Consider the following 23,511-nt stretch of genomic DNA (forward strand, 5'->3'; position numbering starts at 1 on the left):
GTTAGTGTATGTGTCAGTAGATACAGTATGTGATCATACATGAGTCACATCTGTTCTCTGTCACCAGTTTCCAACTGGCAGCTTCCAGGTAAGAAGGGAAGTTTGCTGTCAGTTGGAAACCATGTGACAGAGTTAAAGACGGGAAACAAACAGGAAGGTTCACTTCATCATCGTCCTGCCTCATGACCTTTACTCATCCTGACGGGGTTATAGACTGTGGCTGTTCCTAAAGGATTCCAGTCATTTCTGGTTATTCAAGAAGTCCTGTGCTGATTCATCATTGCACTTACTGTCATTATTTCTTAGTGTCTGCAATAGTGAAAGAAAAATGAACATTTGAATGTTTTACTAGTAGTGGCTAATGTAACATGGACCCAGTGGCCTTATTCAGGAAGAAAGGTATATAGTATAAAAGCCTCAAGCTGCCCCACCTCACATTATATTTTGCTTGGAAAATATGAAATAAATTCAGTGGTTTAGTAAAACATATTATAAAAAAAAAAAAAAAAAAAACATGGAAATAAAGTATAAAAGGCAAAAACTGAGTTTGCACAATTCTAATGAGCTTGGTTAAAAGTCAGTATTTGGTTCGACCACCTTTACTCTTCAGTTGTGTTGAACTCTCTTAGGCAGCTTTCTTGTAATTTCTTTAAGTAGTCTTTAGGAATAGTTCCTGAAGAACATTCAAAGCTCTTATTTGGATGTTGTCTTTTTTCTGTTCTCTGTCAAGATGATCTCTCACTGCTTCAATAATGTTGAGCTCCGGCTTCTGGGAAGTCAATCCATGATCGATAGTGTGTGCAGGTGTTAGCTGTTGCCACTCTGATGCTTTCTAGATCTTTTTGCATGGTGGATCAAAATCTGAGCTGACCTCATGATAGAGCCTCCACCGTGTTTTACAGATGGTTGTAGACACTCACTGTTGTACCACTCTCCTGATCTCCTCCATCTGTATTGGGAGTGAAATTTCTCATTTCACGCCATCAGGTCTGTTGCCACTGATTTCCAGTCCAGTTCTTGTGTAATTTGGTGTACCAAATTATCTTTTCCCCCTGATTCCCTTCCTTTGGTGGCTTTGGTGAAAAGTAGATGAAGGGCCATATCCATCTGTCAGAGTCTTTGTCAGATCATTGCTCACTTTTTTCTTTTCCAACATTTCATAAGAACACGACTTTCAGATCAGTTATGCTCTTCATCTGCTATCAGTAGTTTCTGCTTAGGCCTGCAGCTTCTTTATTTGTCCAGTCTCCCCAATTTTTAAAAGGATACGCTGCACACAATGCTGAGATATTTCAAATCTTCAGCTAATACTTCTTCATAGAAATGAAATCATCATGTAAGCATGCGGTTAAAGACACATTTAAAGGTTTTATCTATCTGGACATAGACATTGGGAACAAAAAAGTATTACAATGACGTCAGCTTAACGGTGTCGGCAGGCACAGTACGTGGTCACCTTTATTAAAGCCTTTGTGTTAAGCTAAGTTAACAAATTTCATATTTACACAGACCTGGCAATGATATCTGGTCTTTTAGGCCTAAAAAGGGAGAAAGCAATGGCTTAGCAAAATTAACTATTTGAATATATAAAAAATGGGGTTCTTTTGTTCTTTTTTTACCCACAGCTTTTTAAAAAAATCACATAAGATATTCACTCTTATGCAAACAAGCCCTGATTGGGTCTCTCCACTTATCTGAGGTCCTCTCCACTATTTCCAGGGTCATCACCCCCTTCTTCCACCTCACCCAGCTCTTTGTGACCCTTCCCGCCCTGGATGCTCATCCTGTTTCCTATAGTTTCCTCTTCCCTGCGGACAGGAAATGGCTGGAGCCCATGAATACGCACACAACGGGGAGTCGGCAGGAAGTGATCTCACAGCAGCACCTGCAACCAGGAAACAGAACAGCCCCAGCAGGGAGATGGAGGAACAGGCCACGTACGCTCACACACATGCAGGTTGTGTATATATACACAGACAAGTGCCGAAGCCACAAACACCCTCTGACTTCCCCTACAGCTGTTGGCATTGGAACCACAACACAGGAAACAGAATGTGAGCACATTTCTCAGACGCATAAGCACAGCTCCTCATCACCAGAGTCTGTTAAACATTCACACACAGGAACTAAGATAAGTAAAGAGGCTGTGGTGCATCTTTACGTCTGCTTTGTCTTTGCCTGGCTTTCTCAGAGTTAGACAGACTAGAGGTAAATAACTTCTTCATTAAAGTTCTAATTCAATTTGAGGCAACGGGGAGGTCTGGGGGCGGGGAGCGTGCGCATATGCCGGTAATTGTGTTTGTGCTGGGGGGATATTCCCCCAAGTGCTGTTGATAATCTAAAAAGTTTTAAATTTCATTACCTATTGAGGAAATACATTCCAAGGTCTCATTGATCGCACAGACGGCCGGATAATTGGTGGTAACGAGGAGTGGCGTCCCATCTCTGAATCTATGAAGTGGGGATGAATGTCCCCTCTGGCTCCAGTGTCAGTGTACAACACGATGCTCCTTGTTTTTCAATATCCGCTTTGAAATCTGCTCAAGGGGTTGGAACAGTTTGGGAATAAAAATGACCTGAAAATGAAGGAAATTTTGTTATCTTAGCATAAATAATGCTTGCATGGCTTTCTGTATATTACTTTTTAGCTTCTTGTTGTTAGATTAACATAGTAGCTGCTGCTGGTCAGGAAAAGAGACAGAGCATTGACCTGTTAATGTGTGGCGGTCCCTCAACTGTGTGCTATAACAAAAAACATAAAAAGTAAGAAATGCCTATAAGTTGGGGCCAGTGCATTAAAGAACCCAGAACTTGAGTTTCAGAATTCCTTCAGTTTTCAGTAGCTAGCAGACAGAAAAACCGAGCTTTTAATTTGACGGGACTAAGAATGGGCCAAACTGGGCCACCAAAAGGCCGTCATTCTTCGCGGTATGTGGGCCATGTGTAAGTTGTGTGCAGCCATGGGCCAGTTGTAGACACACTGCTGGCCCAGAACAGTTTCAGCTCTGGCCCCAGATATCAGCCTAATGTGTACCTTAATCAAGCCATGTAATAACAACATGTGCATAATAGTGCAAAACTAACATGACGAAACTCTGTTCAGACAGTGAATGGACTGATTCTTATATAGCACTTTAGTCTTCCGGATTGCTCAAAGTGCTTTCTATAACATGTCACATTCACCCAATCAGACACACTTCCTCTAAACTCAGTGCTTCCTAACTACATTCATGCACATTCACACTCTTGACATGGAGACTCGAGGAGCCAGGGATCGAACCACTAACCTTCCGATCAGTAGGTGACCTGCTCTACCTCCTGAGCTACAGCCACCCAATAGCAAAGATGAGTAAACTGTCACTAGGATTTGGATAAAGTGTACACTCACAAACCTGTCAAACCTGCATTTGAAACATTGGCTACCATATTGCAACATGGCATTTGGGTCTTCTAACTAAAATAGGTAAATAGGAACATAAATATTGCCATCGTTGCCAGACCTGGCACACATCTGGTTGACATACACTCTGCCATGACACCAGTCAGTCAGAAATGCCAGCTTGATGCCAGATCCGGGCCAGACCTATTTTGTATGAGCCTGGGCCACATAAACCAAACCACAGTCCAGCCAGATATGGCATGCCATCACATAGACAGTGCCATCTGACAGGCCTAGCCCATATCTGGATGTCATACGTCTTATCATGGCAGAAGTCAGCCAGCAGCGTCGGCTTGATACCAGATACAGGCCAGACATCCTTGCTATGTGGGAAGATGCTGGAAACATTTCTCAGAGATTTTCTCTGTATGGACATGAGAGCATCACACAGTTCCTCCAGAATTGTGTTGTCCACCACATCCCAACGGTTCTCTATTGGAGTGAGATCTGGCTTTCATGCTGTTTATGCCAAAACCTGAGCCTCTGAATGTTGAATCGGAACTTTTTCCCCCAACCTCATGTTGTTAAATTTTGGTGACAATGTGTGATTTAGTTGCCTTCCCTTTCTGAGCTGATAGGATTGCATACACAGCAGTAACAGGCTGTTGAGCAGGTGTACCTAAAAAAGTGGCAGATGAGTGTATTTTTAACCCTTCTAGAATAAATGTTCTTGACATTACAGCATATGCTGCTTATTATGCACTTCACTTAGCGTTAGAGTACATGAAAAAACTGTTCCAGTGCACAGCGACTTTAATGATGTGCCGCCCAGATAGACCTCTTCAATTTATCCATTAGCCAGTCGATGTGAGCGTGCAGTGTGAGCTGTGCAACAGTGTGGAGTACGCACTCTGAATATGAATTGGCTGCATTGGCAACAGACTACTGTACTTCACTGCACTGAATCAGTCTTTCTCACAAAGGCTTAGAAAGTGGAAGGGAGAGATGTGGGCCAGGCTGATAGTGCAGCCTACTGACATACATTCTCCAGATGGAAAAAAATGGAGATTTACTCCTTTTTTCTCTCTCTTTTTCGCTCTCTGCCTGCCTGCCTCCCCCATCATTTAATCAGACTTACTACAGCCTGCTCATTCCTGAGTGTGAGTGAACCATTTAGTATTCTGCGCAGGGAAAGCTTCATCTCTCTTGAGTGTTATTGCTTGTCGTGTATGTTGGAGAACCTCAGTGGAAACAAATCCCGGACTCTTCTTTTTTCTAATTTCTTTCTCCCCGCACGATCTGCTGCTTATCTTTCCGATAAATCTCTTCCTGCAGCATATTTATTTTCACCACACAGTATTAAAAAGTGCAACAACAATCCTTCTTCATTGCTGGAATACTGCATTCTGGTTTCATCCCACCCTCCAAACTCCTCATATCCCCTCTGCAGTCCTCTCCTCTGTTATCTCAGGAAGGAACCATGTGATTCCTGAGATTCCTGCATGCCAAATACAGAAATATTTTTCCACTAGAGCTCTCGTATATTGGTATGTATATATTATAAACATGCCACTGTTGTCTTTAAACTGCAGGCAGAGGAGGGAGAGAGTACTTTTGTGCTGCCAAATAAACACACTGCAAAATATTTATAAGATGGGTCACCCAGTGTGTTCCCCTTGACGTCGTACGCGGGATTAAATACAAACACACGAGCGATGCTGCATCAGGAGAGTGGGCGATGTACTAATCTGCTGCCTTTGAAGGCTTAGCACGCTGGGCCTCTACTTTACAACACTGTAAATTTGTATTAACTGCAGTTTTTCTCACAACTGTTTAAATATCTACTCTTGTTTTGCCGTACTAGCTTATGTAAACATATATTGCAGCTCGGCATCAAAGTCTTGCTACTTGATACTTTGGGTGAGACCACCCGAAAGCCCACCCGAGCCTGCTGGAGTCTGTCTTTCAGCAGAATGTTGAGTGAAGCAATGCATCTTGGGACTTCTCTTGCAAACCACTCCATGTAATGAAGACTGTCCTCTCAGGAAAACGGGTGCACATCTATAAGTCTGCAACTAGTACTGAGTTATTCAACACATACATGGAAACACAGCTAGTAATTTCAAATAAAATGCTCATGTTTATACATCCACGACAACCATACATTTGATACAGAATTATATGAAAAACAATATGGCTAACTGTCAGGTACAACCCATCCAAAGAGTGGTTTTGTTTTCAGTTTACTACCGAGCACTAACAGGCAGGTATCTGTTTGTGGATGCGCCTTGCTAACCAAACATGCTAGCATCCCCTTATTCAAATATAATCACTTCTAGCTCCATAAAAACAACCATGGTGATGGTCTCAGTGGCGTAGTCAAGGTTCGAAATACCTCCCTTCTTCAACTACTTCGAGCGAGTTTGTAGGAATAGGCGGATCGATCCAAATATTGATAGTATTGATACCTGTGCTGGTACGGGTATTGGACTGATATTAGGATCAATACTTTGTTTCTCTTCTCTAACTTCAGTGTGTTGCTCTTGTTTGTCAGAAAGTAGACATGTCTGTGCAAACATGCATGCACACTTTGCTCCACCCCCTCTTTCATGCTCTGCTGTGTTTAGTTGTCCTGCAGTCACATGACTCAGCAGCAAAAAGAAACGAACTGATGAGGAAGTAAATCCCTTTGACATACCCAGAGCCCCTGCGCAGAGGTAGAGGTCAGTGTTACAGAGATCCAAAGATTGACCTCTCCGAAGATATTCTCTGAGAAGAAGAAGAATGCTTTTTATAATTTGAAAGTACTGTATTGGTATCTGCAATTCTGGCCCTGTATTTACTTGGTATCGGTGCCAAAGATTGCAGCATCAACCACCACTAGTAGTGAGTGGTTGTCTTTTTTCATTTTTCTTTGGTCTTTATTCTTCATGTGAAGCAGTAAACTGTAGCACCATGCCCTGAAAATGCAAACAGCTGGTTCACATGATCTTTACACCTGAACCTGAATTATCACCATTTATCACTAAATATAGTAATGGCTCTGGAAAAGTGCCAGCAGTACATATCGTTTAATTGGGGGGACTTGTTTTGGGGATAATGACTTAAATTGAAGGCTCATGCTGTAGTTTTGGACACAAAATCCATCCGGTGATTATTTTATTCTTCCTGTAAACAAACAAAGGTCAATAAAACAGAGCAGTGGACTCAGTGACTCTTGACCACCTCTCGGAGTGTCATGAAACAGGGCTGCCTGCCAAAAGAAGGCAGGGAAAGGGACAGAGGGGCATATGACTTCTTTAAACCACTTCCAGTGTGGCCAAAGGCAAAGGAACTGAATACTGTGAAAAACAGAAAAGAAGTAAAAGTAATGTCTCAAAAGCGAAAGGACGAAAGGTTGCCTGGCACACACTTGCTCATGCAGTTGCTGCATGTTGCTCCTCCACTCCTTAATGTTATTTATCTGTCACTATTATTGATTTCTTTTGCAACTTCTGCAATGTTGTGCGCAGTCAGAAAGGTGATATTGGAATTTTTGACTTGTGTTGATATGTATCGACCCCCACTCTGCTCGCCCTCCCTCCCTCTCTCCCCGCCGCCATTTATTTTCCCCTCTCTTTCTCTCTCCCAGCTGTCAGCATTGGCAGAGGGCCACACAGACGCTTGCCGCTCGGCTAGTGACAGATGCAGCAGCAGTCAGGCAAAGAGGAGAAAAGGAACAAGAGTTAAAACAGACAGAGATCGAAAAAGAAAGATGGAAAAAGGGCGAGGTGGATGGGTGGGAGGGGCGCGAGCAAAGAAAAGAGGTAGAAGAAGAGGGATGAGTGACACAATAGAGAACTGGCCCTCCCCATTGTGTGAAAAAGGGACACGGTGCAGGATTAGGCCACGGCCAATAATCACAGCCAGATGGGCTGTGGAGGGGCGTGGACAGAGAGGGAGATTGAAAAACAAGATAGCCTGGGACATTTTCAGAGTTGGGTTACAGAACAACTTTATTCTGACATTTCCATTCACAGCATTGTGTACAGTCAGGACACAGAGTGAACAGCTTCCAACACAGCCCTGCGGTTGAGAGCGCTACAACTCATTTCCTTGCAAGATTGCATCACCGATAGGCCACATCTGTGTGGCATTTAAATCATGTTGCCCTTTTTCTCCCTTATTAACATTCCTGAGCCCATTCCTGAAGCACTCACACTGTGGGATTACCTTGACCAAAACATGGCTGTTTCTCCCCAGCTCCAACACAAAGGACTGCACTTATTTCTGTTTTTCTAAAGAGTGATCTGCCACTCGTATAATGTTTACGTATCAAGTATCTGGGCGCTAGAGTCACTCTGAGCCTTCAAGAACCCTCACAAGACAAGAAAGTTTGCAAAGTGGGATCAGAGGGGAAAAACGTGATATTAGAAACAGGTTTTGGGTGAAGACCAATGCGGTTGTTATTTCTTACTCTCTTCCTTTAAGCACATGAGGCACCCTCTCCCTGAGTTTTTGCCAGCAGTATCTCCACCTTTTCAAACAGAAAACAAAACACAGTTTAGCATGTTTGACCAGCTTTGCTTTGCACAACACATGTAACATTACCATGAAAATGAGAGGTGTTACACATGAGATCTGGACTCTAAATGAGTCCCCGAATGGGTGTAATCACAGTTGACAGGCTCGTGAACTTGGCCAAGCTCTGCATTGGCCCAACAAAGGCTAAAACACCCACAAGCAAACAAACAAATGAGCCCAGAAAAACTCCTCACTGCCCCAACCCCCTACCCCTCGCTGCCTTTATGCCATTGTTTTCTCCCCCAGTTTCTTTGTCTCTCCTTCTACCCCCATCTGGTGCATGTGGACGAGGCATCTCGGTGCTAATTCACTTCCTTGGACACCATCTGCCGTGTGACTTTCTTCAGTAAACTGAGCCTGACTGGCCATCTAAGGGAGGGGCCAGGCAGTGTTGTCACCTGTTCTCCACACCGCCTTCTGCCACCCGGCATCATTTTTCAGTGAGCAACATTAGAGGGTGTGACGAAAAGGGTGTTTGTCAAGCATTATCACTTGACTAATCAGATTTTTTTTTTTTTGTCTTTAATGATTACCTCATTTGTCACAGTCAGCGTCATTTATTAGTGTAAGCTGATATCTTTTCTACTCCTGCATGGACTCTGACTTTAGAGATAAACTTTGGTATAATCGGTCTCATGGGGAGATAAACTACAACTGGCAGTTCTGTAATTAATGACCCTCTTTACCTGCAGGTGCCACCAATCTTGGGCAAACAAAGAGATTGCATCTGACTAATCAGTAACTAATTCAGACATTCAGAAATGACATTTGGCATGTACATAAACGTTTTCATCCATTTATGTTACAAAGTTTGATAATAACAGCCTAATAAACATAATGCTATGATATTTGTTATTTAATAGATACACTGACTAAGTCAGTGTATCTATTAAATAGATACACTGACACTTAGAATGGAATGACAGTTTTTCTTGCTCGCAAGGAAGGTCCTATCCTGTTTTCACTCCAGGGTGACCGAGCAATTAGAGTGAGAAAGAGACTTTGTGAGACTCTCTTGGTGCAGCAATTATTGGAGCTCCTGGAGAAAACCCACACAAGCACCATCAGAAGAACCCTGCCTGGGTTTGAACCCACTAACCTCTTGCTGTGAGGCAACAGTGCTAATCACTGAACCACTGTTCTGCCAAAAAGCTGCATGTACACGCTCAACATAAATTGTAATGGTGCTTTCAGAAGTGAAATTTTAACTTTGGAGAAGTCCAGCCAACGGATGGAGTCAAGTTACAGTAACATATTTTCAAAATGTACCATGAAATCACGCTTCTCCGAGCTCTCTCCATTTTTCCTTTCACTATGTCCCCGCCCACATGTACATGGATATTTTGTTAAAGTGTTTCTATGACTTTTGTCCGCATGCAAACTTTTTTTCAGCTTTTAAAAAATTCCTTCCAGGGTAAAGAGTGTCAGAAACTGCATCTCTGTGTGTGGGATGCCATTTTTATCTTCTTTTTTGACATCAGATTGTGTTCCGTGTTACTGTGTGAAGGCTTCTTATCAGCCAAGATTGCAGTTAGGGTTACTTTGACGTCGTCTTGGTAGAGCCTCACATAGTTTTTGTTTTCATTTGGAGGGAAATACTTTTTAAAACAAAGGTGAAAAATCCTTCATTCAAGCAATACCAGTGCCCTTGTGAACCTATAGCTTATTTAAAAGCACAGTTGAATTATTCGCCTCCAGCTGCCCTTCATGCCAACAGTGAAGTTTTCCAAATTCACCTAATCTAAAAACTTATATGTGAACTTACTGTAACATGGAGAGGGGAGGTTTTGGAGCTGATGGCACTGAAAAGTAATGTAGAAACTTTTATTATAACTTCCCCAATTTATTGGTTAATTCACTCACCCAGGCGTGAGACTGGCCAGACTTTTGACTGGCAGGGTAACTTACTGCTAACATGGCTCAGCATCCTGCCTTTCTTGAATTGTTATGCTTGATTCTAACACCTGGCAAAACAGCTACACTAATCACTCTGTTGGAGATGAAAGAATTAAGGCACTTTTTAATCCTTAGCGGTGCCTCGGTGTTTGTTTACTTTTGGGATCTGAAGGAGTCTTTGGCTCCAGAAATGGCTCTTACTTCAAACTTAACAAGCAGATACTGAGGGGCCACAGATTAAGACCAAAAGGGATAACAATGAAACTGAGATATTCCTCTCGACTATTCTCTGAGAATTTAATTATATATCAGGTCCCTAATCAGCTGACTTAATTAACAAAGACTTCATTATTAAGCATGTCAGCCTCTCGAAGGTGAACCAGGATAATAATAGAAGAACAGAGACTTTCAATTACTGAGCTCAGCAGGTGATTTTCTCACAGCGTAAAGAGGCCAGACTTTAGTTTTAAAAATGTCAGTGGATTAGATGCTTTTCCCCCCTCAAAGGTGCTTTTCATTGCTAAGAAAGATATCTAGTCTAGGAACGTTTTGATCTTAGCACCACACATCACTGCAAAGTCAACACTGTCAAAACTTGAGCCTGGAAATTATGAATATGCATGAAAATGAATATGCTTTGAAAGAATACCTCATGATCTGCAAAGCAATAAAGATTCTCGCCTAATCCTAATGGATGTGTTCCAGTGTGTGAGCGCTGGGTTGTGGAAACAAACGGCCTGTCTCTGCTCCGTTTCCTCACACATTTCTAACCAGATCCATTTCTTTTTCCCCTCTCTCTGCCTTTTTGACCTTCTAGCTCTCCAGCCCTGAACAGAGTTGGATTTCTCCAAATCACGGCCCAAGTTCTGCCATCTGTGGCTTGTGCTTTGACCCTTTTCCATGGCTCAGGAAGTAAAGGATCCGAGCCATAGCTTCGTCTGGGGGAAGAATACTGTTGCTGCTTCGCCGGCTGACTGACTGGCTCTCTGTTGACGTGACAGCTGGGTGAGGAAAACAGAGCTGTTCCCTGGCGAAAGGACTGGCTAAGGACAGACCAGATAGTGTGCTGGATTGTATGATTTGGTACACAGAGCGAAAATGTGAGTGGCACATGCATATGTTCAGAAATGAATGTATATGCAGTTGCAAACGAGCAGACAGTAGCAACTGGAGTCTTGCAGCTGTTGACACTGCTGCATAAGAAGCTTGTGTGTCTGGAAGCATGACCCAGTGGCAACATCCCTGCTGATAGTGAGGACAGAAAGTGACTGTCTGCTGAATATCTATCAGTGGAGGCCTCAGCACTGTTCTCCTAATCCTCTCTCCCTCCTGCTGTCTTTCAGGAGTTGATAGCAGCCCTCCATCCAACCCTTGTCCAAGCAGCCTGTCGCTGGATTGCACTTCTTTTCCCTTTAATCTTTTTTTATTGGGGCCAGCAGAGTGCAATTTATGACGCTGCCTTCTTGTTTGGCACTGCTTTGGGCTCTGGCTTGGTTTAAGGACGGGATTGTGAACAACTTCTAATGATGAAGCAATACTTTTGATGCTGTGGATTAAATTGAAATATTTCATTGGCAGTTGTGCTCTGAACTGCTGTTTTTTTATAAGGGACAGTAAAAGTGTGTAGAGTTGTCTTCTCCATCATATGGTACATCTGTATATAAAAGATGGCTGTAGCCACTGTGAAGTCACTGTCGTAGTCCTAGGGTTTTGTATGTATCCTAGGGTCTTATATGAGACCACAAAGACAGTCAAGATGTCAATTTCAGGCAATTTAGCAGAAATGAGGTCTCACAGACAGCTGCCTGTGTTGAAACCAAAATGGCCACAAGCCTATATTGCATGACTCTTAATACAATTTAAACAGATATGAATGAGAGTGTTGGCTAGAAAGCAAAGCCTTTTGTTTTTTGTGTTGTATCAGGCTGTAAACATGTTTATTTCTCATTTTAACACAGCAGTCTGGAGATTAACTCACTGTTGGAGTCAATAGATGAAAAGCAGTTTTTGGCCCTTCAACGTTGGCTTCATTTTTCAGCAACAGTTTGAATATCATAGTATAAAATACTCTTAAGTATTATTGGTTGAACTTCCACAACCCTCGTGCATTTACAAAGAACCGCAGCATTCTGAGGATCTTTAAATAACATCCATTTTCCCTTTTTTTCCACTCATTATCCTGCTGTCCATTTCTGTCCACATGCTGTGGGTTTGCACAGCAATGTGGAAAAAGTGCGTCTTTCTTGCTGTGGTAGCACGTGACTGATTTACACAGTAGTCTTGAATAAATGGGAACACTCTTGTCTCTCTTTCTGCTCACTGAGAACAAGTGTACAAAAGTACCACGTGGCTGGCCACATGAGTAATAACTCATTTACCATACCCTCCTCCTGTCGCCAGCGATCAATCCCAGTGCTCATTTAGCCCAATCAGTTGTTATGGAGAATCAATCGACAACTGATGCTGCACTGATTCAAACTCATGCATGTCAGGAATAACAGTAAGGATTCTTGATATGGCCATTTCTCACACATTAAATGGATCGGCTGATCTGACAGACGCTAGCTGGGCCGAGTGCGCCTCCGTATGTGTGTTGAATTTGCGTGATGTTACATGCCCTCTGGGGGGGTGAGGCTTGTTAGGGTTGGGGGGTTCTGATGTGCCCTGGTGTGGTGAGTTAGGAGTCAGGGGAGAGTTAAAGCAGAGGGATGGTCTCCATCTGTCAGCTTGGCTCTCTCCAAAGTGGCCATCACTCAGGATTGATTAGCCACAAGCCCATTAGCCCCCTGGCTTTTTCTCTCTTTTCACTTCTTTCTTTTTTTCACGCCATTTTCTCCCCTGTAACCATCTACTGTTCTCCCTTTCATTCAAAATCATCTATTTCTATTTTAAATATCTCTCTTTATCTTTCCCCTTTGCTTCCTAAAGTCTCTTGGTTCACAGTGGTGCCAGGCCACTTTGTTCATCTGCTCAAGGTTCCAACTTTCTCCCCTTTTCTCACGTTTTCATTTTCACTCCCTGTGTCTGTTCCTCTGTCTGTCTGTCTCGCTGTGCTGCAGGGAAATGCTTCTCAATGATTTAGTGTTCACCTCACTTGTTTCATTTTCTCTCTTTAAACCCACTGGTGCCATCGCACCTCTTTTCACCCCTCCCTTCTTCTGCTTTTACATCAATTGCCTCAATCAGTTCAGCAGGCAGACACCCCGATAGTCACAACCATTCTGCTGTCATGACAACAAGATGCTGTGGGGCATGGAGACCATTACTAAGCCCACCCATTTAGGTCATGTCCTCTAGGTCGCGGAGGGCTGTGGTAGCTGGAGGGGTAGAGGATATTTATATAAACAGAATATTGGGTTGGCGATGGGGGGATTGATGATAAAAAGTGATAAAAAAAATGGGTATGGGGGTCAGTGTGGTACTGCATGTGTGGTTATACAACAAGGCTACGTGACTGTAAACATTTCCTTTACAGTCTACAAGATTAAAATACTAATTTTAGCTGCATGCATGTACACCTTTGGGTTAATACGCCCTCACTTGGTCCACCACGCTGTGCCACACTCAAATATCTCAGCAAATACGATCGACTACCTTATGACTTTTTTATATTTCATAGTCCACAGGGGATTAACCGCTACTAGCTTTTGCTGTTGTTCCTAAATAACTGCAGTGAAGATCAGTACTGCGGTTTGTGGTTAGATTCTTGCAAAACTACAGACACAGCCTCTGAAAAATGACGCCAATGTTGAAGCATTTTTGAAAGCAAGTATCCACAGAATACCCACCCCCATAATTGTATTAAGGCCTTATTAGTCAGTTTAGCAGAAATGAGGCCTCACAGACAGCTGACTAGGGTGTAGTTGCTTTGAATGAGGTGGATGTCTGCTGGATGTCACCTCTGCTTTTTGAAGATGTGACTGGACTTCTTGATTGAGTTTTAGGAAAGAGTACAGTAACCTCAGTTAAAAAAATTAGAGGCCACCCAGGCCGTTATGTCTTTAAGACATGCCAGTAGCTTAGCTAATTGGATAAATATAGCAGGGTATCATCTGCATAGCAATGAAGAATGTACGCTATGTTTTTTTCATAATTTTGCCTAAGGGACCAGTACTCTGTGAATAACTTTCATGTGGGAAAAAAGCTTCCCATGAGCCCAAAGTGCTGAAAAGAAAACTGGGATTGTCCCTGTCAGTGACAAATCATAAGATGTCCTAACTTTAGAAATTGATTTTTCATAGAGTGAAAAACTGTTTTCAGGCCAAAGATCTTCTAAATTTGTGAAATCCCAATTTCTTTGCAACGGATTAAAATGCTTTGAAGTGTGCATATATCTCATTTACTGTTTGTTAAAAGTCATTTGAGTCTAATAATAAATCAAATGCAGTGTTGAGGTTATTATTTTCAACATCTACATGAAAGGTCAAATCACTCACTATGATTATTTTATCTGAACTAATCTGATTTGAAAAGTCAGATGTATTAGATAGAAACTTTGAGTAAGGGCCAGGTGGACGATCGATAACGACAAACATAACCAGCTTTCAAATAAATTAAAACCTCTGTCTGGGTCTTTGGTTGATTAATAAGCAGGAGTGAAAGATCGCTGCCTCTCCTCCTTGGTCTGTGCTTCAGGGATTCTGACAGCATGACTCAGGGACATTCATTAAAATTAACATTCATCCTGCTATAATGAGGATTTTGTAATGCAGAGTAAATCATTATTTTGATCAGTTATTATTACAGGGAGTTAGAAGAGAGAGAGACCTAATGTTTAATAATCCACATTTAGCTTGTTTTCTCCTTGGCGTTGTTGAGGTTGTTATGTTACTCTCTTTATGAATACTTCCACAAAATGTTTTTTAGGTTTGTTTTTTATGGTCTGGTAGTAGATGCAGTCGCTAGGGTTTGGGGGAGAAGAGAGAGCTGTGTAAAACGGGTTTTATACTTTTTGAATGAATCTTATGTCACTGGGACCCTAGCGGACCACGACTCATTTGTGGAGAATTTCCATTAGAATGCAGAAACTATGCATGTGCCCAGGCAGTGGACTTCAGAGAAGTATAACAGGACTGAGTACTCGGCTGTGGTGTCTCCAGCTATCCTTGTCCATGTCTGCAATCCAGGCTTTAGACTGCAACTCTACTTCCAGGTCTCAACTCTGGAGAGTTACATTTTGAAAGTTACTGTAGCAGTAGAGAGGCATGTAGTAACTATCAAACTGGAATATTTTTAAAACTGTATCTTAGGGCAGTCCTTTTTTGTTTTTGTGGGTTACTGATGACACTGAGAGTGATTCATGCAATCTTATCAGTTAGTGATAACCACAATAATGACAGAAGGTGGTCAGTGCGGTCACAGATAAGGTGATCCTGTGCACACAGGCTTTCTAAGAGAAGATGTGGCCTTGGTGTCATGCAAGCAGGCTGACAGCATGAGGAGAGCTCCTGACTGTAGCTCCACACCAGGCCTCTGATAAGCTGGCAGAGTGCTGATTGAGTCCTTACTGATCTGTCGTCTACTTCTGCTGGAGTGCTGGCGGCCAGCTTCAACTTAAGAAGAAGCTCTTCAAAATCAGACCTTTCAAGCGCATTGTAAAACAATGGCAGCAGACACACATAAATATACACACACTCCCCATCATCAACATTCTACTCACACCAGTGTGGAGGCGGCAGTAGTCTGCGTTTAGACTCGAGGGCACGTCCGAAAAGCCAGTGTTTCCAGGAAAGACCACACTGTGTCGACGGTGTTCCTGCAGGCAGCTTCCACTTCCCGGTACTTCTGAGGACTCCACCAGTAGCCTCCCTTCCCCTGGTGCGGGGTGGAGAAGCTGTGCAGCTCTGGCCACCAGAAACGCCTCACGTACAGGGGCTCATACAGGCTCAGCTGAGGCTTCCTTGATTGGGAGGTGGTGGTAGAGAAGAGCAGAAAGAGAGGAAGGCAGACAGAAAATCAATACAGCCACAGCATTACCCAGTGTACTCATTTCCTAGCTGTGTGGCCGTATTTAATCACAGACATGAAGGCAAAGAGCACACATACTGATCAGTCTGTACATATTTCAGTCTAGTTTAACGAGATGGGATATAGATATTTTTTGTTTTTGTATGTAAGTGTGCCCACAGAAAGCCAAAAATTAATTAAACTAACCCTTTTCCCCACCACCCTACGCTTCACTTTTTACTGTTTGTTAGCAGCTTTGTCACAGTTTGAACTCAGCCAAGTGATGAGTGATTTACCTTGTTGCCACCTCACATTTCTCATTAACCACAGTGGAACTGTAATAACCTAGTCTGCGCTCTGGCATGGGAAAGAGGATTAGAGGTGGTAAAAGGAGCTCAAGGAGAAGAGGTGGAAGGATACACAAAGAGGAAGAGTGTATATGTGTGACTGACAGAGTATGCATGTTGACCAAAATATGACAGCAATGCAGGACCAGTTAAGGCTATCTAGTTACAGACAGCCTTTTGTGAATATAGTGATGTGAGACCTGCTGGCTGCAGTCACAGACAGTGGGTAACTTTAGAGGGGCCGCTGGGGATAAAATGGCATGGAAGGGGCCCCAGACTCAACACCCACTCACCCCCACTCCATCTTAACACCTAGAGGCCTGCATGGCATTAGCCTCAGTACGTTGTTACACTCACACACACACACACATATTCTTTCCTCCATCTCGTCCTGATGAGAGATGCTTAATTTATCCACTGAAGGCAAAACAAAAAAGCCCCCATAAAACCTCCTTCAAAACGGAAATAAATAAAGAGTGCGGTTTTAACATGAGTAAGTCGTAGATAGAAGTGTCGAAAAGTGAAGCCTTAAAACGTTTTCTAATGGCCAGCAGGGGGCAACTTCCCTGGTTGTAAGAAATGCCACATTGCATAGAAATGCATTAAAAAAAGACTATACCGCTAACTTGATTTATGTCCTCTGCCAACACGTTCCTAATGAGTTTATGGTCTCAATCATTAGGTTTAACCCTAATTAAATACATCATGCTTATTTTGTAAATTATGACCCCTGTTTAGGGAAAAAAAAAGAGTCCACAAACCGAGCTGGTGATGTCACATAGCTTTAAAATGTTGCCACTTGACAAGCACAGATATACACGTCTCTAGTTGATTTGTCTCTGTGGCGGTTATAGCCTATTTTTTTATTTTCTAGCGCTCGTGACCCAGTCCCAACCAGCCAGCTATTGGATTTCAGCAGCCTTCCGATGAACTCGCTGATGTGTGCGTAGGTTTTTGTGGGAGAACGTCTCAGCCCTTCCCTCCAGCAGCAGCTGTAATCAGACAGCAATCAAACATACTCTGCAGAGCATCCGTCCTTCTTTTCTCTCCCTCTGCTTTGCTACCTGTGCCCCCTCTCGTCCTCCGTCTCACACAAGGTGAAAATGACAGACACTTTCAGAGACGACGTGATGAGCTGCATTTTTTTTTCATTTCACACACTAAGACTGGAAAAAGAAACAGGTATTGACAAGACTGAAGAAAGAAATTGTGTCAAGAAGGAGACTTTTTATGCAGCAGTGCTGGTTTGTCGTTACATTTTCAAGGAGGAATTTGAGACACAGAAGCAAAACAATCCCATCAAAAGCCCAAAAGAAACACATGGTGAGCTTATTGTGCTAGCAATAATTAAAATCTGCTCTTAATTTGTGGTCTTCTAAAAAATGTAAACTTGTTTTTTTTAATTCTTTTTTTATTTGAATCAATGTCACCGTGACCACAAACCAAAATGTCACACCGTGATTCCTCGCAGCAAGAATGCGAACAAACAAAAACCTGCTTACTGACATCCAATAAGCAAACATTTGAGTCACCTCGCCACACGCCGCTCCCTGGATCAGTAAAACACGGTGTCCTTGTTCAAAACAACCCATGTCCTCAATTACAGACACAATGACTTGGTGTAGTGCTAGCATAAAGCATGAGGCTGCAAGTGGTAAATAAGGTCTTGTGTGGGGGAAGGACAAATATGAGTTCTGACCTACCTTAAGATGTAATTAGCCACATATTCAGCTGTTTCTGGATACATGGCTGCCTGTTTTGTCTTGGTTCTGGTGAGTGCTGCCTGCTTGGTAAGTATGTGCATTTGCTGTGAAGTATTTACATTTGTGCCTTTTTGCATGTGGGTGTGTTCCTTAGCCATACCAAAGGGACATAAGTATCTGTTTTAGCATCCAGATTCTCCTCAGGTGAAATCAGCCTGAGCACATCTCTTCTAAAACAGAGTCTCATTCAGAGCTGCATCAGAAAAAGCCATGCAGGGGCTAGCACCACAGATCCTCAGGCTGGTTCACCCTGAGGCCTAATGACCATCAGAAAAACCCCAAAACTTCTTCTTTGTCACTTTTGTGCTTTATGCTAATTTTAGCCTTTTTCCCACATCCCAGTGCAAGTTTTTTTCCTCTTGTTTTCCAGATATGAGGAGAATTCTTCAGTTAATGATCTCTGAATAATTGTCGGCGAAAAATAGCATTGTGACTCGAACTAATGCACTTCGGAAATGAAAAGCGGGCTTTGAGATTTAATGCAGGGTAAGCCCACTCAATGGGATTACATTCTAAAAACGATCAAACATGATTGCTGTGACATGCAGTAGATGGGACTCATTTCTCTGGCCTTCATCCCGCTGTTAAGTATCCACAAAATCCACCATGTTTTACAATTGAAAGAAATCGGACGCGTTGGCCTCAATAACGCCGTGTTTCTGCGGCTGTACGTCAGAAGAGAATGGAGTTTGTCTTTTGAAGAGAGTATAGCTCTGCTGGAGGAGCAAACATAAGCTTGTCATACAGCGCTTTTTTGGGGGGGCTCATTAAATCTGCAGACGTGCCCTACTTTCCTCTTCCTCCTCCATTGGACTCCCGTGGTAGTGAGCAGATTTGGTGGAGGATGAGAGTGGGGGTGTTTCATTAAATATCCATACACCCCGAGCCTTTCTGCAGTGTTACTTGACATTATGCGAGCATGTGTGTAAGAGAGAAGCCTGGCAAGAAGGTGCGGTACATATTATGTGTTTATCTCCATGAGCTCCTGCCCTTTGGAGTATTTCCCCATCCTGTTGTGGTTCAGACATCCAGCCTGCTCCCATCTATCTCCACAAACATCCTGATAAGCATGTCCTTCTAACCTTCCCCCATCCTCCTTTTATTTCCCTGCAGCCCTCCTTCGTGTGACATTGAACAGCCCAGGATTCCTTCTCTGCCACACCCACCCACCTCCCCACACTCCTCTATTCCTTTCCCATCCCCCTCCCCTTTCTTTCCATCATACTCTAAAAGCTGTCAAAACACTGTGCTGCCTTCTCAATATCAAAGCCTGCTGAAAAATATAGGCCCATGTTACTGGAGCTCAAACTGAATTCCAGAAACACGCAGTTATGTTTTGACTCTCAACTAAAGTTAGTATAAATTATTCACAGAATAACCACACATAAAACGCTGTCACTCTCCAGTATCATGCTCTGCACAGGGCGTGTGTGAGAGTATCATATGGAGTGAGCAAAGAGATGGTCAAATCCAGGAAAGTGCATGGAAACCCCACAGATTTTTCTCTTCTTTCATCATAGTTCAGAATAATTGAAATTCCTAAATTGTGCCGTGACTAGTGACCCGGACTTTTTGTAATGAAACTGAAGAACGGAAAGAGGAAGTACCAAGGTCATTTTCTTTTTGCGTATTTCAAAAATGAAAGAAACCACAGAAATTGTCATCATGTGTCAACACAGCAAGTGTTGAGACACAGTTTTGTTTTGTCGGTTGGATTTCCCTTTCTTTTCTCTTTCTCTTGAATTTCAAAGGGGCATCGATACTGGTTTACATGAAATCCAAACTTCACAGATGGAACTGGATTTTACTTGATTTTACATTTGCAGTTTTGATCAGTTGCATCCCAGAAGGAGGAGAGGGCATCGACTTAGTTTGATTCAAAAAACCCCTATGATGAAAGCGCCAACAAAGCTAAGACACTGGGGCCCCACCCTGGAGCCAAGCCTGGGCTCGGGGCATTTTTGAGAGCACCTTAACCTATGGTGCCAAAATCAGGCACTCCTTGAGGCTCACTGCTTGGAGCCGTAGAGGTCTGGTGTATTGTGGATTGGACAGAGGCCTTCGTGGTTCGAACCCTGTCTGTTTAAACCGGCTTTGGTAACATGGAACCTCACCTCTCTGATCTTTCGGTACTGTTCACGAGTGAGAAAGTAGTTGGTTATAGAGTTTCAAAACCTGTTTCTTGTTTATCACCAGTGAAAATCAATGGCACAGTTGCTAAACAGGAAGTGAGGTCATATCTGTGCCAATATTTCATGTGCTGACACCATATTAAGTGTGATTTGATCAAGCTGTCAGGATGCCTCTGTCCTGATAAACTGCTTGGTTGTTTCACTGCCTTATATATATATATATATGCTATATTTCTAATTGGACTTTGGATTAAGAGGGGCCATACAAACCTAACCCTACCTGAACTGTAGTCACATGTGTAGAACAAATACTTTTTAAAGCTTAAATTTACTGGTCCTCCTCTCTTATTTTTTGGCATAGGTAGAAAACTGTAGTGCTTCATCAACACAAAAAAAATGCTGGGGCTGCTGTAAGTGAGTGCAGCCTCACAGATTTCTTATGGTACATTTGTAGACTCCACTATTTCAAGAAGTTTGACAAAAGGAAATGACAGAGCAGATTTTCAGTTGTAGCCTGAGGCCACCTAACAAGGCCCACATATCCATCCTGTCATGGAGAAAGAAAAAAAAATCACACTGGCAAGACTCCTGCACTAGACTGAAACCCATGAATGACTGCTAGTGTGATTTTTGCTCAGACTTGATGCACATGCTGGTAGATTCAGAGCCTCTGCAGACCGCAGACCCTTTTTCACTAGTACTAGGAAAAAAAACAGCATACCTAGGAAAAATCCATCACTCTCTTGACTTAAAGAGCATTTGAGGTGAGCGATGACTGTGGTGTATTCTAATAAATTTATACAGTGAAGCTTCACCATGCAGTTAATCTTGGTGGGCAAAATTGTATTAAGGCAGAGATTTTTATCACCAAACAGATAAAAAAGTTTATTGTACTTGGAGCCAAAAACATCAGGTGCACCAACCAGTTTGTAATTTAATGGCCAATGGAGGGTGGAGGCTATTCCAGTGCTTTATACAACTCTGGTAAAACAAGTTTTGATAAATGACAGATACTGGGGAAAGTTTTTGGCTTGATTACAGATCATTATCAATAAGGAAACTATCACACTCTGAAAGTATCATAAACAAAAAGTTGCAACCAAAATCTGCCAACTACTGTCTGCACTGCAGGTTTGTTTTGAACCAAGGAGCCTGCATATTGTTAAAAAGCCCATTAAAACAGATGACAGAGACACAGTGCTGGTCTAACAGATGCCATCCATCATATTCCACCAGGACTTTACTGAGCTGCTAATTATCACACTTAATAGAACTACTTTTTCATTTTCAGTTAGGCCTCGCGCTGTTACAGTTTTGGTGGCAGCGACGAGGCGTGGCGATACATAAAACAGGTGATGTGCAGTAACTTGTTCATTTCTGGCAGAATGAAGCTGCTGTTGACAGGAATGTAACTGCAATCAATGCTGCCTTACAGAGTGACATTGGGGAGGGTGAGAAGAACAAATTGAGTTGCCTCATTTATAGTGATTGATAACGTTCACCCATGTCTCTGCAGGTCTCTTTAAAATGAAACAATGTCTCTGTTTACCAGGAAATAGTGTGCACCTTTAAAATTCCTCGCATTGTGTTTTTCCATCCATCCAACTGGATACCATTGTATCCATCCAGCTATAACCCTGCATCCATATTATTAAGATTATGCGAAGTCTAAGCCACAAAGACCTCAAGTAAAGCAACACATAACCTCTGCCACTTATTGCAAAGACGTCACTGTTTTACTGGTAATAATAGAAACATGCAGGCTTCGTGTTGTCAGAGGAACTTCCTCAAAGGAGCCACCACCAGCTAGATAACTGAGTCAAAGCCCATTCGCCATGCAGACAAGACGGCAGACAGACACCTCCCCCAGCGCTTATCTATCACCAGGCAAACCAGCCTGCATGAGAAGGGCACAGGTTGTGTGTAACTACGGCATGACTGTATTTATCTATGAGTGTGTGTGTGAGACATAATTGTACACTCTGGTGGGATTTCACGCTGATTCTCGTACAGTGGTTTCAGTGCCAGGTTGTCAGATGCATTAACTGTAATGTACAATGACTAACACAAGCCTGTTCTTATGCCCTGTCACCGACTTACCACAAGTGGTGCTTCCCTCAGCCGTCAACAATGACTTCTCTTGTGAAATGTGGGGCAGAACGTCTGTCACCACCTCAATAACAAAGTGTCTTTCGCTTTAAAGGTTTGATTTCCACTCACTCGTTGTGTAACGCACTACTAGACCAGGGGGAAAAAGGAAACTGAAAGCAAAAATGAAGAAGTGCTTTTCTTTTCCACCTTTACTGAGGAATTTACAAATAGGTGAAGTAAAAGGCACTAAAAAAATCCCCTACCTTTCCCAGCCTCACAGAGAAAAGGAATTGGGTAATCCACATACGTCTATGAGTAAAAAGTCCCTAATTTAACAAAGATTTATAGACAATTTACTCTTTCTTTGTTGTATGAAAAGAGGGGACAGACAAGGACAAAAAAGCACACAGTGGCTTACGAAAATCCCCAAATCCCAAATGCCACTTTTTTTTAACACAACAGCCGAAAGGTCTGGTGTTAGAAGGACTTAAGGATTTCCTCACTCTCAGGTCACCGATGTCACAATTTAAAAATGAGAATCTCAGGCACAGAAAATGATGATCCTCTCTTTGCATTCAAGTACAAGCTTCATATAGCAAACAGTAGATTATAGACTTAAGCCATGCTCCCATCATCATCATCAGTCAGTAAAACGGTGTAGCTGAGCAGCATCAGGGGTCTTTGTTCCAAACACAGACAAGTTTAGGGAAGGTTTAAGCCCACGAGTGTATGTGGAGTCTTACAGCTGCTGGGACCAGCTTTTATCCACTTCGCTAAATGAGTAAATGTGGCCTCCTGTTGTGCTCCCTGTGAGTCTTTGTGGGAAGCTCTACAGGAGTCTGGTTAGTCAAAGATTGTTAAACATAGTTTCAAAGCTAACTGATTCATCAGTGTCATGTTGAGGGGGAGTTTAAGTTTTTTGTTTCCTAATGAAAAATCAAACGCAATGACTGGGAAACAGACCTACTTTGTGCTGATAAAGGACTTTCTTCCTGGAACTGGCTTGTAGGGACTAAAGCTACACGGAGGGCAGTCCATCAAGAAGTGACTCACTTATAAAGCTTCTCTTGGAGATTTTGGCTTTTTTCAATCAGTTGGAGCACACTGGACACACACACACACACACACACACACACGCACACACAAACACAAATCTGCATATGTGGTGTTTTTATGGATAAAACCCCCCAAAACAAAACAGATAATGTAATAATTTGGAGCTGTCACGTGTATCGGCTGATATTTATGACATAAATCCGGCTAGTTAATTTATAAGCACATTTAAAAACTGCAAGAGTTGACCAAAGTATTACACAACTAAAAGAAAAGGAATAAAAGCAAAACAGTCAAAATAACACACCATAAATAAACAGACACAAATAAAAAGAAGAAGC

General features: G+C 42.5%; 1 long non-coding RNA gene across 1 annotated transcript; it reads right to left on the reverse strand.

Annotated features, from left to right (window-relative positions):
* Nucleotides 1-584: 584 nt before the first annotated feature.
* LOC109195950 (uncharacterized) lies at nt 585-22,252 on the reverse strand. The gene is made up of 4 exons (XR_003215178.1): nt 22,127-22,252; nt 15,498-15,737; nt 2,363-2,576; nt 585-1,885 (listed from the first exon to the last, which is right to left on the reverse strand). It is a non-coding gene; the product is annotated as an uncharacterized LOC109195950 (long non-coding RNA).
* Between the last annotated feature and the right edge of the window lie 1,259 nt (nt 22,253-23,511).

Source organism: Oreochromis niloticus, linkage group LG19 (genome assembly GCF_001858045.2).
Source record: "Oreochromis niloticus isolate F11D_XX linkage group LG19, O_niloticus_UMD_NMBU, whole genome shotgun sequence".
Lineage (NCBI taxonomy): Eukaryota > Metazoa > Chordata > Actinopteri > Cichliformes > Cichlidae > Oreochromis > Oreochromis niloticus.